The following is a 13,769-nucleotide window of genomic DNA, read 5'->3' as shown; positions in this document are numbered from 1 at the left end:
CCAAAGACACGGAGCAACTCATCAATAGGATCAGAAGCCTTATCTGGAGATAGACGCCGTCTAACGGTCATGTGATACCTGAGAGATTAAACTACGCCGCACGGCGGATCACGGACCATATGCTATTATTCATTAATCTAAGTTCGTAGAATAAGGCCAACACTTTATATAACGTATGTAGTTTTTTTCCCGAGCCATCCTTTTGATTCCCGCTATTTAGGGGCCACCCGTTAAAAGCCAAAGTACTGATACTATAACTGTCAAATCGATGTTGCTGATGAAACCAAACATGCACTACAATATGATAGGTAATAAACATCCAAGTTAAACTTATTGAAGCAAATGTTGGCAAAATAATTGTAATGGTTACAGCGCCACTAGCGTTCTAGTAGCTATAGTTGTACTAGAAATACCTTCGAAAAATGCTTCAAAAATTGTTTAAAAATTGACTGGGATTTTTTAAAGAATTCTTTCGAAAATTCCTTCATGAAAACTTTCGAAAACACCTTAAGAAACTGTTCCGGGTACTCGAGCAGAAATTCCTTTAGATATTTCTTCGGAACTTCCTTTACGAATGTATTTGGAAACTTTAATAAATTCCTTCGGAAATTATTTCTGAAACTCCTAGAGAAGATGGTTCTAGGTATTTCTATGAAAATTCCTTCAGTAACTTTTTTAGAAATTCTTTGAGACATTCCTAAAAAACTTATTTTAGCTTACTCTTCTAGAAATTCATTAGCACCATCTGAAATTCCTTCCAAATTTTCATAGTAATTGCTTTCGCAATTTCTTCAGAAATTTATTCTGATGTTAAGAATTCTTTGTAAATGTATTCAAGAATATCTTTAGAAAACTTCTCTCAGTATTCCTTCGGGAATTCTTTCGAAAATTCTTTAGCAAAAATCCTTTAAATTTTTTTCGAAAAACTCAGATTAATCCACCTAGCGGTGATGGTGCCTTTCTCGCGCAAAAAGGTAATAAATGTAGCCTTTACGCTTACACCTCGATGATGTACAAGAAAGGCAAAACAGTTACACCGTCTAATGTTATGATAGAAAATTTACACTAGTAGACGACAGATGGCGCATCCAAAAGTTTCTCGAATTTCCTATGTTCGAATTTTGACTTTCGGACAATTTCATAGTACTATGAAACTGAACGAAGATCATGCTTACGCCTAAATGCGCGCAACAAGAGCATCTTTATAGTACGATGAAACTCGTAATGGGAGCAAGCCACGGATAAACACGGAGCAAGGAAACGGTTAAAAATATTCAGAAATGCAAGGTTCTATGTGATTATGTCTCATCACTATTTTAATATTATCTATTTTTTACAATTCGCAATTATTATGAAATTCAATAGTGATCAACAGCGTTTTGGTCTCTGCCGGATGCAACTTGTTGCAAGAAAATCGGTTAAGAGCTTCTATGTGAAAATTTGGCTAATGTTTTTATGGCATTTTGTGCACACACACACACACACATACACACTCACACACGCACACACGGACAGACAGACATTTGTTCAGCTCGTCGAGCTAAGTCGAATGGTATATAACACTATGGGTCTCCGGGACTTCTATCAAAAGTACGAATTTGGAGTGAAATGATAGCCTTTCGGTACAACTTAGTTGTACGAGAAAGGCAAACATTTTGAAATTCCCCCGGAAATCCTTTCGGAGACTTATCTTGAAAATTCCTCCAGGAATAATATAGAAAATTACGCTAATAATTCCTTTGTGTCCAGTGATTCCTTTAAAAAATCCTCCTTAAAAAATGATACAGCAATTTTTGCGGAAGTTCCTCCAGGAATTGCTTTGAAAAATCTTTAGTAATTTTTTTAATACATTCCGAGGGAATTGTCAAAAGACTGTTCATAGCAACCCCTAAAAGATGTCCTGATTAAATTCCTTCTCCAGGAACTGCTTTGAGAATTTTCCAGAGAAAATTTCATTTAAAAAATCCCATTAATATATTAATAATAAGACCCCGAAAAACCTCAAACGAATTTTTAAAGTAATTTAACTACAGTAAAACATGAAGTCCAATTTGTATCAAAACAGGACCAACATGCTAGCATAGCCAAATTGAAATGCTAACATAATAAGTGTTGTGTCAATAGTAAAACTTTGGTTTTGGACTTCATTCTCCAAAACATCACTAGATGGTTGAAAACAAATCGTTTTTTATATAGCATAAAACCTGAACACATAAAAATTATAATAATCTAATTGTGTAATATTTTCAAAATGTGACTTTTACCAATTAAATTTAAAATATTTTGACTTGTACATGTTTGATGATAATTGACGAAACGGCCAAAACAAAGGATAATAGACAATATCGTTAGACGGCTTGAGATAAATAAAGTTCGATCAATTCACCAGCCGGAGATGGCTTCATTCGTCTCCAGCAAGAGACACGGAACAACAACAGCAGCCTATACTTGGAATAGCACACATATATGTATATGCAACTAGAGGCGAGCAGTAGGTGAAATCATGCGCTGCTCAACCGAAATCGATTTGACATTTAATTATTACCCATCGTAGCAGAGCGCAATACACGTATACGTAACCGGAACGGAACAACACAGTCCAAAAAACAAAAACGTTCACCTAATACGTATTGAAACCACATCGAGGAAGGACATTGATCAACTTAAACCGAATAATATCAATCAAGACACGTAGTGGAGCTGGTTTGTGGGGATGTTGTAGGGGGGACATCTTTGGAGGAGGAAATACGTGACACTAGAGAAATGATCTCACAGAAAAATATAAATCAAAAAGGGGACAAACAAAACCAATAACTTATGAGAATTCGGCAGCCCGTGACGGTGCCAATATAGAGAAATGTAGAAACAGATACGTACCGCTTGTAACGCTGCTAATCTGTCCTTCGTCATTTTGGACGCTTCGGTTGGGTCTCCCGGGGGACACTACTCCGATACTAGCAAATTTGATCACTCAACTTGAATTTTGGGTTTTCGAATTCTTCGAATCTTCTTCGCTGCAGCTGCCGCGGAAGCTACGTTGCTTGGCGCTTCGGTAGGATAGGTACGCACGCTCACTCCGGAAATTTTTGCTGGCACGGCTTCCGGAACACACTTCTGCCACTCGCGCACTTTCTAGGGCAGATGGCACTGCTGCCTCTCAAGAACCGGGCTCCTTTTCCAGCGAGACCCAACGATCCATTCACACCGGAATTCCCATCTGTAACGGTTGCAACACTGAGAACACAATTTAACTAATCTTCTTCGACACCGTCCGGATGGCTATCTTCCGGGTGGATTTTTCTTATCACTTGTATCTGCGGCCACACTTTGTTCCTATTGGCAATGTGGCACTACAGAGCCAGACGACGTCCACCACCTATGGATTCAACTTTTTTCATCTGCCAAAAAGAAGGAAAAATCAATCACGAATGATGTTCCGTCTGTCGAGGGCAAAAAACCTCCAGATGCTTCCGGTTGTCGATTTTGATACACTTCACACCGTCGCTGAACTTGTTCTTCACTGGAATCAACGCCCAGATCTTCGTCCAGGTCCCCTGCTGGCCCCAGTGCCGAGATCCGAACGGTACGGATCGAATTCAGGGAGGTTTCAGTTCCTATAATATTCTTCACTAGACTCGAAACACAACTCTCCAGCGACTTGTGAGTGGAGTGTATGAAAATCGATATCTTCACGCGACTTCGTTATGCAGCAGAAGCAGTCAGTGTATTCAGTTCTGGTGCTCTTTTCTCTCGATGCGGGCGCGACTCTCCCAGATATTTTCCCCCAAAGCCTTACACTCTCGCACACACTGGTTCGTACAATGGACTTGCGCGTATCAGTCAACTTCCATTCACAACACGACGACGGTGCTCCTCTCTGTCGTCGAAAAATTGTAGATAGGCCAGCGGCAACACAGTGAATGCCGCCTCACTGTATGGGCCCCCCATCGGCCCAGACTGAAGACAACTGATTAACACCTGGCTCAACACAATTCCGTGCTATAACTGCACAATACATAGTCAATAATGGAATAGGCGTTATTTTAGTCATCAAAAATAAAAAATAAAACATTATTACATTGGCATGGAATAAGCAAACGAATATGAAAGTTAAGATTCAATAATCTATTAAGACTTGGAGTGATCCGTGGATATATGGGACCGTACACTAATCACGTCTCCAGTTAGCCTAGCGAGCAAAGGCGTAGGATTGCCAGTCCGCAGATGGCGAGTTCAATTCTTGGTCTGGCTTAGGATGTTTTAGGGTGGTAACCATTCTCGGTTCCTTGGGCATAGTGTACCATTGTGCTTGCCACACAATATACATAATCATGCAATGGTGGGCATAGGAAAGCTTTCAATTAATAACTGAGGAAAGGCTAATAGAATACTAAAAATGAAAAGCTGGCGGAGTTCCAGTTAGAATGTAGGAAAGAAGGAAAGAAGAAGACAATAACCACGTCAGCACTTATGGGGGAGGGAGGTTCGTTTTGTATTAAAAAATATTACACAGGGGGGAGGAGGTTTAAACACAAAAAATGCCTTGCGTAATTAATATACGGCACCTATGTACAATACCTACCTACAATATCATGATATAAATGAATTCTAAATTCTAATACTTAAAAGTGAGACGAAAGTTTATTTGGTCGGGGTTCTGCCAAATCACACCAAGTGCCAATGAAAAATATCCAATTTTTTAGCCCACTACACAATAATATAGGCTTCCCTCTTTCACGTAAATGCAATTATAAAATGTTCTATCTGGGGTTTCATTACCGATAGAAAGCGCCTTCACTCCGCTACCAATGACAACGGCCTACGGCTAGTAAATTTCGCTGCTGCCAGAAGGATGGCCATCAGTAGCACCTAAAGGCTAGATTGCTACTGAAATTTGAAATTGATAGAAATGGGGCACTTTATTTTAGAGATAGATGGCGTTCCAAGTGGTCGGATATGTAAGTTTTTCACAGCGATCTATAATTAGTAAACCGTTCTTTTCGGTCTATTTTTTGCAGTTTGAAACTAACGTGGTTTCAAAATATTCACCATGCAGAAAAAAATATTCAAAGGTGCAGCCCAATCGGGTTGTATGCAAAGGTGACGTTGAACTACGTAGCTGTATGTAATGTACAGGTTTTCTGTTCGATGAGACCAAAGCAAGCGTGTTTCAAGTCAGGGTGAATCTGTTTTCGCTGTTTATCCTGCTCTCCTGTGATTGAGTGAGATTTTTGACTAACATTTAAAAAGGATGATAAAAATATTTTTTTTTTTTCAAATAAACGAGCATGAATAACACTCTTAAGCGATCACATATCCAAATTATCAATTAATAAAAACTCGCTCGCTCGATAATTGTATCTTGATTCGAAGCATTATTGGTGAATGCTACTTTTGAACTTTTTTCCCTAGATAACACCAAAACACAATGCCAAACATTCGATTGAGCTTCATTATTTACATTAAATTGGCATTAGATATTAGATTAGTTTGGTTTACATTAAAATAATAATTTTGTGTTGCAAGATTTGAAAAGTTATCGCCGATAATAACTCGCCTACTTTTCACTCCTGCGAAGTTATCAAATGATAATTCCAAAAATCTGGCTAATAGTGTACCTGCCTTGGCCGCTGCTTGACAGTTTGAGAGTTTGAGAGATTATCATTCCTTCACGTGAAGAGTCGGACTTTGCATTTACTCCAGCCGACACCAAGAGCCGAAGAAAGATTACCAGAACGCATTTACTGCAGCAGCGAAAAAGATTCCGAGCCTCTCTACTGGCATCAATAGACGTAAGCGAGCAGCTGTCGTCAAACGCCCCCATGCTTTACAGAGAAAACGCGCGTGTAAGTTAGCAGAAACGAGTTAAAAGTCCTGTAAGTTGCATTAATTTGACGTCTATGCCGTCTGACGTCTATACTAGAGTGGGGCGTCATGGTCATTTTTTCAAATCAATGGTTTTTCTAAGCCATTCTGGGTCCTGAACAACTGTGCAGAATTTTGGACCGATTGGTTGCTTCCTCGCTTTCCGCATCGCGTTTGAAGTTTGTATGGAAATTAGTATGGGAGAACGTATATTTTTGCATTTCTACTACTAGAGGTTTCAGTTCATCGTAAACCAAGTGGCACATTGCGTTAAAGTATAACCCAAAGGATGCCGAAAAAGATTGCTGAAGAAGGCACATTGCTAGAACGTCCACGAAAAAAGTTATAACGCTTCGAAGATTGAGTGTTCAAACCGTATGCGAAAAATCGTTTATTCTGCCAGCACTGCCGAACTACGTAGACCAATAATTTAACTGAGTGTTATTTCAAAATAATTGATCTTATAGGGCTTTAGAGCTAATGGGAGCTATCCGGAATCATTTCACAAAGAAAAAAATCCGACAAGAAGGAAGATGGGTTTTGCCCTTCGATAACCATAGGTCGTCCGATAGTGCTGGCAGAAACATTGATTTCTTGCATATGGTTTGAACAATCAATTTTCGAAACGTAATAACATTTTTTGTAGACCTTCCAGCTACGTACCTTCTTCGGCAAAGTCTTTCAGCATCTTCCAGACTATATGCTAACGTATTGAGTCACATGATTGATGATAAATTGAAGCAGCTAATAGCAAAAATGTAAAAAAGTACCTTTTCCCATACTAATTTCCATGTAAATTTAAAACGCGATGCGGCATGTGAGGTCGCAACCAATCGAGCCCATATTTTGCACAGTTGATTGGGGTCCCAAAACGATTCAGAGAAACCTTGATTTCACTTGATCGGACGAAGTTTGCGTTTTACCATACAACTGCGCCCCACTCTACTATACATACTAATGCAATGGCGGGCAAGGAAAGCTTTTAATCAATAACTAAAGAAATACTAATAGATTACTAAGTTGAAAAGCAGGCCAAGTTCCAGTTGGAATGTAGTGCTATGGAAGAAGAAGCTTGCAATGCACTTATGAGATTGACTGATTCACCGAAACCAATTCCTAAACTGTTAGCAAGTTTCAATACTAAATATTATCATACGTATATATTGTAATACACTGGAGTCATTTTTTATGCGGATGATATGGGCCACGTGAATTAAAACAAAATTAAACCTCGCGTAAATTCCAAAGTATGTCTGAATGAACCGCAGAAATCCCGAAATTCGAGTGAAAAAAAAATCGCATAAAAAGCGATTCGTGTAAAAAAACAAACGCGTAAAAAACGACTTCAGTGTACATCGGGAATGAAGCGTTGACTCTTCCTTGATCGAATGGTCTAAGAAAATTGAAAATTCATCGAGAAATGGCTGAGATATTAACGATCAAAGTCTATCATATTTTCGTGACGTTTTTCGATTTTTTGCAATTTTAAAGTGTACCCCAATATAGAAAAGACAGACGTAGTTCTACGTCAAAAATTATGCATAGTCCTGCAAAATCCATCTGCGTCAAAAACCGGATTTTACCCTTCACTCAATCACATGATTGAGCCATTTACGTTTTGGCTAGATTTTGCCAGCTGCTATTGTAGCAAGGTAGTGCAACAATGGTACAACTATAGAGGAGTCCAGTTCATCCCAAAAAAATCTGAATCCATAAAATTGTCCTCAGTTCCATATAATAGAGAAATTTTGGACGATATATAAGCAGAAACTGGAGACAAAAGGAGCAGTTATCAGTGACAAGAATTGGTGGAAAGAGCTACCCAAAATCATGACTAAAAAAAGTGTGCGGCTCACAAGTGGCATCAACGGAAAAGGACGAGTCTTTCTTCGAAATAACGATGCATGATTTAATTCGGGTTAGGGACAAAAGGTCGAAAGACAAAAGGTCGAAAGGACATAAGGTCGAAAGACAAAAGGTCGAAGGGACAAATGATCGAAAAGGACAAAAGGTCGAAAGGGACAAAACGTCGAAAGTAACAGAAGGTCGAAAGGACAAAAGGTCGAAAGTAACAAAAGGTCGAAAGGACAAAAGGTCGAAAGGAACAAAAGGTCGAAAAGGACTAAAGGTCGATTAAAAACAAGTTGATAACAAGTTTTGTGTATTCCAAAGGAATTTGTGAAATGCATTTGACTTCAAGCAGAAATTGCACACTTATCTCATTCAACAAATGAATGAAGAATGAGCAATTTTCAAAGAAGGAGTAATGACTATGGAACAATAATATGAATATATAGATAGTTCTGATTGTTGAAGATTGTTGAATTAGGGAATGAATAAAACCTGTATTGCGCGAGACAGAGTTGTCCTATACAGCTGGCAAAAATTGCTCTTTTATGTTTCACTATTTTTAACAATTAAATAAAATTCATTCAATGAGTGCAAATAATAGATGGAAATTTAGGTTTTCTAAATGTTACTTTGATGTGTCAAAACAGTACACGCCTCAGCCACGCAGACTTCTTCTTCTTCATTGGCATTACATCCCCCACTGGGACATTGCCGCCTCGCAGCTTAGTGTTCATTAGGCACTTCCACAGTTATTAACTGCGAGGTTTCTAAGCCAAGGGGCTAAGGAGGGCCCCTCGTCACGCAGACGCGTGCATTAAAAATACACCTGCGTTCAATACTCGCCGGTGCATTTTATGTGCGGCGTGCGCAATTTTGACAAACCGAAGTGACATTTAGAAAGCTCAAACATCCATCTATTAGTTGTACTCACTGAATGAATTTTATTTAATTGTTAAAAATTGTGAAAAATAAAAGAGCACACACAGTTGTGTAGGTGGTGCGAGATTGATTCTACTCTGGTGCGAGATTGATTCTCCCCTTTTCAGTTTCTTGTCTATTTCGCCTATTTGATCTCATTGATATTTTTTTCTTTCGACCTTTTGTCCCGCTCGACGTTTTGTCCTTTTCGACCTTTCGTCCCTTCGACCTTTTGTCTCGACGTTTTGTCTTTCGACCTTTTGTCCTTTCGACCTTTTGTCTTTCGACCTTCTGTCCCTAACCCCTCAAATGGTGAAACTTGCAACCAGATAAGAACTGTTCAATTTATTGAGAGGACACTTTCACATGATGATATAAAACAGACAGATTGGTCAATTTTGATAGAGTATGCTTTATCGTATATTATAATACACTGTCAATCAACTGTAATTTTTGAAAACAGATAAAACAGTTTAAATCCAACAAAATAGCGCCTATTGTCAAAGCTTATCGAATTTCGCGGAATATAAACGGTTTTAGCTGTTGAAAATCCAATAAATTGAGATTGTTATAAATATCGCAAATTTCTTAGTTAGGATTGATTCGTGGTGGTAGTGGTAGTGAAATGGTGCTGGATGGTGAAAAATTTGAAGTGGTACAAGAATTTTTATATCTTGGAACATTAGTGACGTGCGATAATGATGTTACCCACGCGGTGAAATGGCGTATTTTAGATGCAAATAGGGCTTATTACGGACTTCGTAACCAACTTAAGTATGCAAACGAAGACAAAATTCGCGCTGTATACTAATCTGATTCTCTCGGTGGCTTTTTCCGGCATGAAACATGAACGTTAAAGGAGGCTGATCGGAGTGTTTGAGCGTAAGGTGCTGCGGGCAATACTCGGCGGTAAACAGAAGAACGGTATCTGGCGGCGTCGCATGAATCACCAGGTGTATAAAGGGCTGAATATTGCTAAGCTTATACAACACGGCAGACTACGGTGGGCTGGTCACGTTGTTCGTATGCCGGAAGAACGTCAAGCGAAGATAATATTTAGTAGTGAACCCGGAACAGGCCGCAGGCTTCGTGGAAGGCCGCGTACACGATGGCTATTTGCAGTTGAAGAGGACCTGATTGGCCCAGGATCAAGTCCACTGGAGAAGGATACTCCATTCGGCGTAGATTCATCTAAGAGTTGTAGCGCATCAAGTATCAAGTAAAAATCGGGGGTCATTTTTCCATACATTTTTCGTGGAGGTGAGTTTGGTGGTGAATAAGATTTATATGGAGTTTACACTGAAAATACTGAAAAAAAAAGTTCTGGAACCCCCGATTGAACATTTTAGTTTACCCACGACATGGAAGAGGAGACTAAACACTTTCACGTGGTGGGTGTTTCAGAGATATTGATTTTTATAAAATAATATTCCCCCATAGAGACACCGTGATTAACATCTCGGAGCAAAAGCGCCATTGATATTTAAATTTAATATTGAATGGGATTAATGGCCCGTTTACATTTTTCATCTATCTATTTATCTATCTATCTATCTATCTATATAAATAAAAATGAAATGGTCTGCGTTCGTATCCGCATAACTCGATAACAACTGGATGGATTTTCTTCATTCTCTCAGCAGATGTATTCGTTATCGGTTCCGACAGGTTTATATGATATTTCCTCATGCAAAAATCACGAGTAGGGTTGAATAAATCGTGAAAACCTGATATCAAGATTCGCATGGAAATTTAGCATGGGCAGATCACAACGCGCATTTTCGCTTACTATGCAGGACAACGTCTGCCAGGAATTGTCATCTCCTATTAACCGTTTGCCGTTTATAAGAACGCTATTTAATTATATTCGACATTGAAATATTCGACAATATTGGCATAATGTAAACAGACATTTCCATTCTTTGATGGAAGTGTACACCCAAAAAACAAATCTTACAATTATTGTATAAATTCTTTGCATTTACAATTCTGCAAGCTTTTAATACAAGAAATGTAAGTTTTTTTGCAGACACTGTATTAAAATACTTTGTGTAAAACAAAATTGTGAGATTGCGATACAATTTTTGTATTAAAATCCTGTTGCCAAAATTTCGTACAGTTTCTATAAAGTTCTTATGCAGAACTGTATTAAAATCTGCCACCTTCTGGTTAGGTGTATATTGTGGCAGAATTGGGTCCTAAAGCCCTACCTCGTTTATGGTTGCAAACGATAGTGCATCGATCAAGAATACTTGAACCGATGTTTTGAAAATTCTGGTAAAAGTCTAAATAAGTAAAAATAATATTTTTGTGATTAAGACATTTTGAGGCAAATTTTGGGCTGTGCAACATTTCAGAACGAATCAACCATCAGCCCGAAACGTCAGGCCCATATATTAACTGTCAAACGTTGAGTCAAGTGCCCTGCGGTGTTTCGCTAGTGCGTTTGAATCATATTATTCCGTACGTCAAACAAGACCGAAAATGCCGAGGAAGCATTTTTCATCTATTTTCAAATTTCAAATTAAACAATACTCCTTTCGATTTTTGAGTCAAAATAAAAACTGACGCGTTCAGGATGATTAACTTCATCGTTTCCTGAAAGAAAATCGAAAATCGATTCTTCATTTTAGGACCCAATTAGCAAATAAGTAACGGGTTAACATTTTGAAAGAAATTTATTGGAGAAGATTTTATTCGTGAAATCCAATATGTTTAGTAAAACAGCTATCGGTATACCATGTGGATAACTTGGAGATTCACACAAATTTATGAAAATTGACATGGGCAAATGTCCATGCTGATGGAGGGAAATTTCAAAATATGAAAACTCCTACGTACTCTACGTACTTCTACATACTCATCAAAAAACTTCCTGAGAGCTCTTTATCCTTTCTGGTTAACTACTATGTCTGAAACTCGATTATGCATCTGCACAACATGTGATAGATTTAGTTCGGAAAAGGTATTGAAGGGTAACCGCTCCCTTCGGTGGGGTTTGATCCCACGAAACCAGTACGCTAGACAGGTGCTTTCCCTACTAAGCTACGAAGGACCTCCGTCGTATGTGGTCGGGTTGGGATCTGACGACCAACTGGCACAACCTCCCACAACCCTACTTCATTGAGCGCCGTTGCTGATGAAGCAAGTGTGTAGGAGCCAGGCAATACTAAATACTCATCCTACTTGGTTGGCGTTTGTACAAAAAATACATATGAGAGAGTTAGTTCTGAAAATGTATTGCGAGAGTTTGGCTACGTGCCCGGTGCTGGACTGTGTAGGACGATTGTTTGATTAAACGACGCCTCTGATTTTTAGTTTTCGTATTCTAAAATCAACCAGTGACTGGCTTTAGTTTGGGACAATCCCGAGATTATTTGAGTGACAAAAACTTAGTTTTGAGATAAATGGGTGTGAAGTTTTTCAATATTTTTTCGTTCCATACAAATTTTATGAAAGTACAACAAATTACAAATTTTCACAGTTTTTACAAATAACGTACATACCTACTACATATATCAATATATTGCCGCAAAGCTCTAAAAATAATACTTTTTTTTCTCTAATCAACTCAAATTTGACCAAAATGTCATCCCTCTGCTTCTAACCCCCTAATTTGCTCTCAAAATCGGTTTAGGATCGTCTCTTTAACGGCGTTGAAGTTATTTTCATTTTTGCATAACTGCATGTTCATAGAACTTAAAATACTAATTAAATCGTTTGTTTGTTTTGCATGTCAAAATGGGCCTCTCATGGGAAACGGTAAGTCGATATTTAAAAATGGCCTATAGCTTATATAGCATAACAGCATATGGAGACGCATGGTACATTTGTTCAGCGATTCATATTGTGACTAAACTTTTTACAAATTTCATAACATCCGTTTAATTAAATAAATGTACAAGTGTGCGAGCATTTGAATGACAACTTCTATTAAGGAAATCCTAAACCTAGTCACATGTTCGGAAATACGTTTTGTTTTTGTTAGCACGTGGAATACTGCGATCAAGAAATTTTGAGAATCATGATTTCCAACAGCAGGTTCCCGGTAGTCTTCTAAGCGATTCTCAAAAAGATATTTTAGTTACTAGATAAAGATTGTCGCTGTCGTCGCTGTCCGGAACATCTTTTGCTGGCTAGGATAGGAGATCTAAATGTCAATGAAGGAGAAATCTATACGATTTGACAGTTACACGGAGAAACACGTTTACTCATTAATGGGTACTTTTTCTTTGCTATCTCTTTTCCTCTGCTGAAAAATTTACCCATTTTGGGAGAATAAGTGGATCTACTCATTTAAATGAGTAAATCTACTTATTCTCCCAAAATGGGTAAATTTTTCAGCAGAGAGAAAAAGATAGCAGAGAAAAAGTACCCATTAATGAGTAAACGATTTTTACCGGGTAGGTACCACACATGTTTGGGACAGCAGAACAAAGGGAACCGAAGCGACAATCTTTATCTGGTAACTAAAATATCTTTTGATTCTCACCATACGTTTACGGTTGTCTTGTTGGAGCTCTTGCATATTCTATGCAGTTCAAATTAGTTGATTTTAGATGTTTGTTCTCCTAATTGTTTTGAAATGCAGATCAATTGGTCTACAAGGTCAACAAATCCAAACAAACAAACCACAAATCGAAGACCATCGGAAAATGATTTGTGGTTTGAAAAATAACAAGACACGTCTCGAAGACAGTCGGAAAATGGTTTGTGGTTTGCTAAATCACAAGACGCGTCTCTTCAATTTGTAAAATCACAAGACGCGTCTCTTCAATTTGCAAAATTACAAGGCGCGTCTCGAAGACCGTCGGAAAATGATTTGCGGGTTGCAAAATCACAAGACGCATCTTAAAGACCGTCGGAAAATGGTTTGTGGTTTGCTAAATCACAAGACGCGTCTCCAAGACCCGTCGGAAAATGGTTTGCGGTTTGCAAAATCACAAGACGCGTCTCGAAGACCGTCGGAAAATGGTTTGTGGTTTGCTAAATCACAAGACGCGTCTCTTCAATTTGCAAAATCACAAGGCGCGTCTCGAGGACCGTCGGAAAATGATTTGTGGTTGACAAAATTACAAGACGCGTCTCAAAGACCGTCGGAAAATTGTTTGCGGTTTGCAAAATCACAAGACGCG

The 13,769-nt window shown here is 38.5% G+C and overlaps 1 long non-coding RNA gene across 1 annotated transcript in view; it reads right to left on the bottom strand.

Annotated features, from left to right (window-relative positions):
• LOC134214086 (uncharacterized) overlaps positions 1-13,769 on the bottom strand; it is a 134,835-nt gene that overhangs the window by 111,594 nt on the left and 9,472 nt on the right. The window contains exon 2 of the long non-coding RNA XR_009979652.1: positions 2,878-3,398. This is a non-coding gene — a long non-coding RNA (uncharacterized LOC134214086). The remainder of the gene's footprint in view (positions 1-2,877; positions 3,399-13,769) is intronic.

Source organism: Armigeres subalbatus, chromosome 2 (assembly GCF_024139115.2).
Source record: "Armigeres subalbatus isolate Guangzhou_Male chromosome 2, GZ_Asu_2, whole genome shotgun sequence".
Lineage (NCBI taxonomy): Eukaryota > Metazoa > Arthropoda > Insecta > Diptera > Culicidae > Armigeres > Armigeres subalbatus.
The sequence above is the reverse complement of the archived record's forward strand: the minus strand, read 5'-3'. Positions and strand labels throughout refer to the sequence as shown.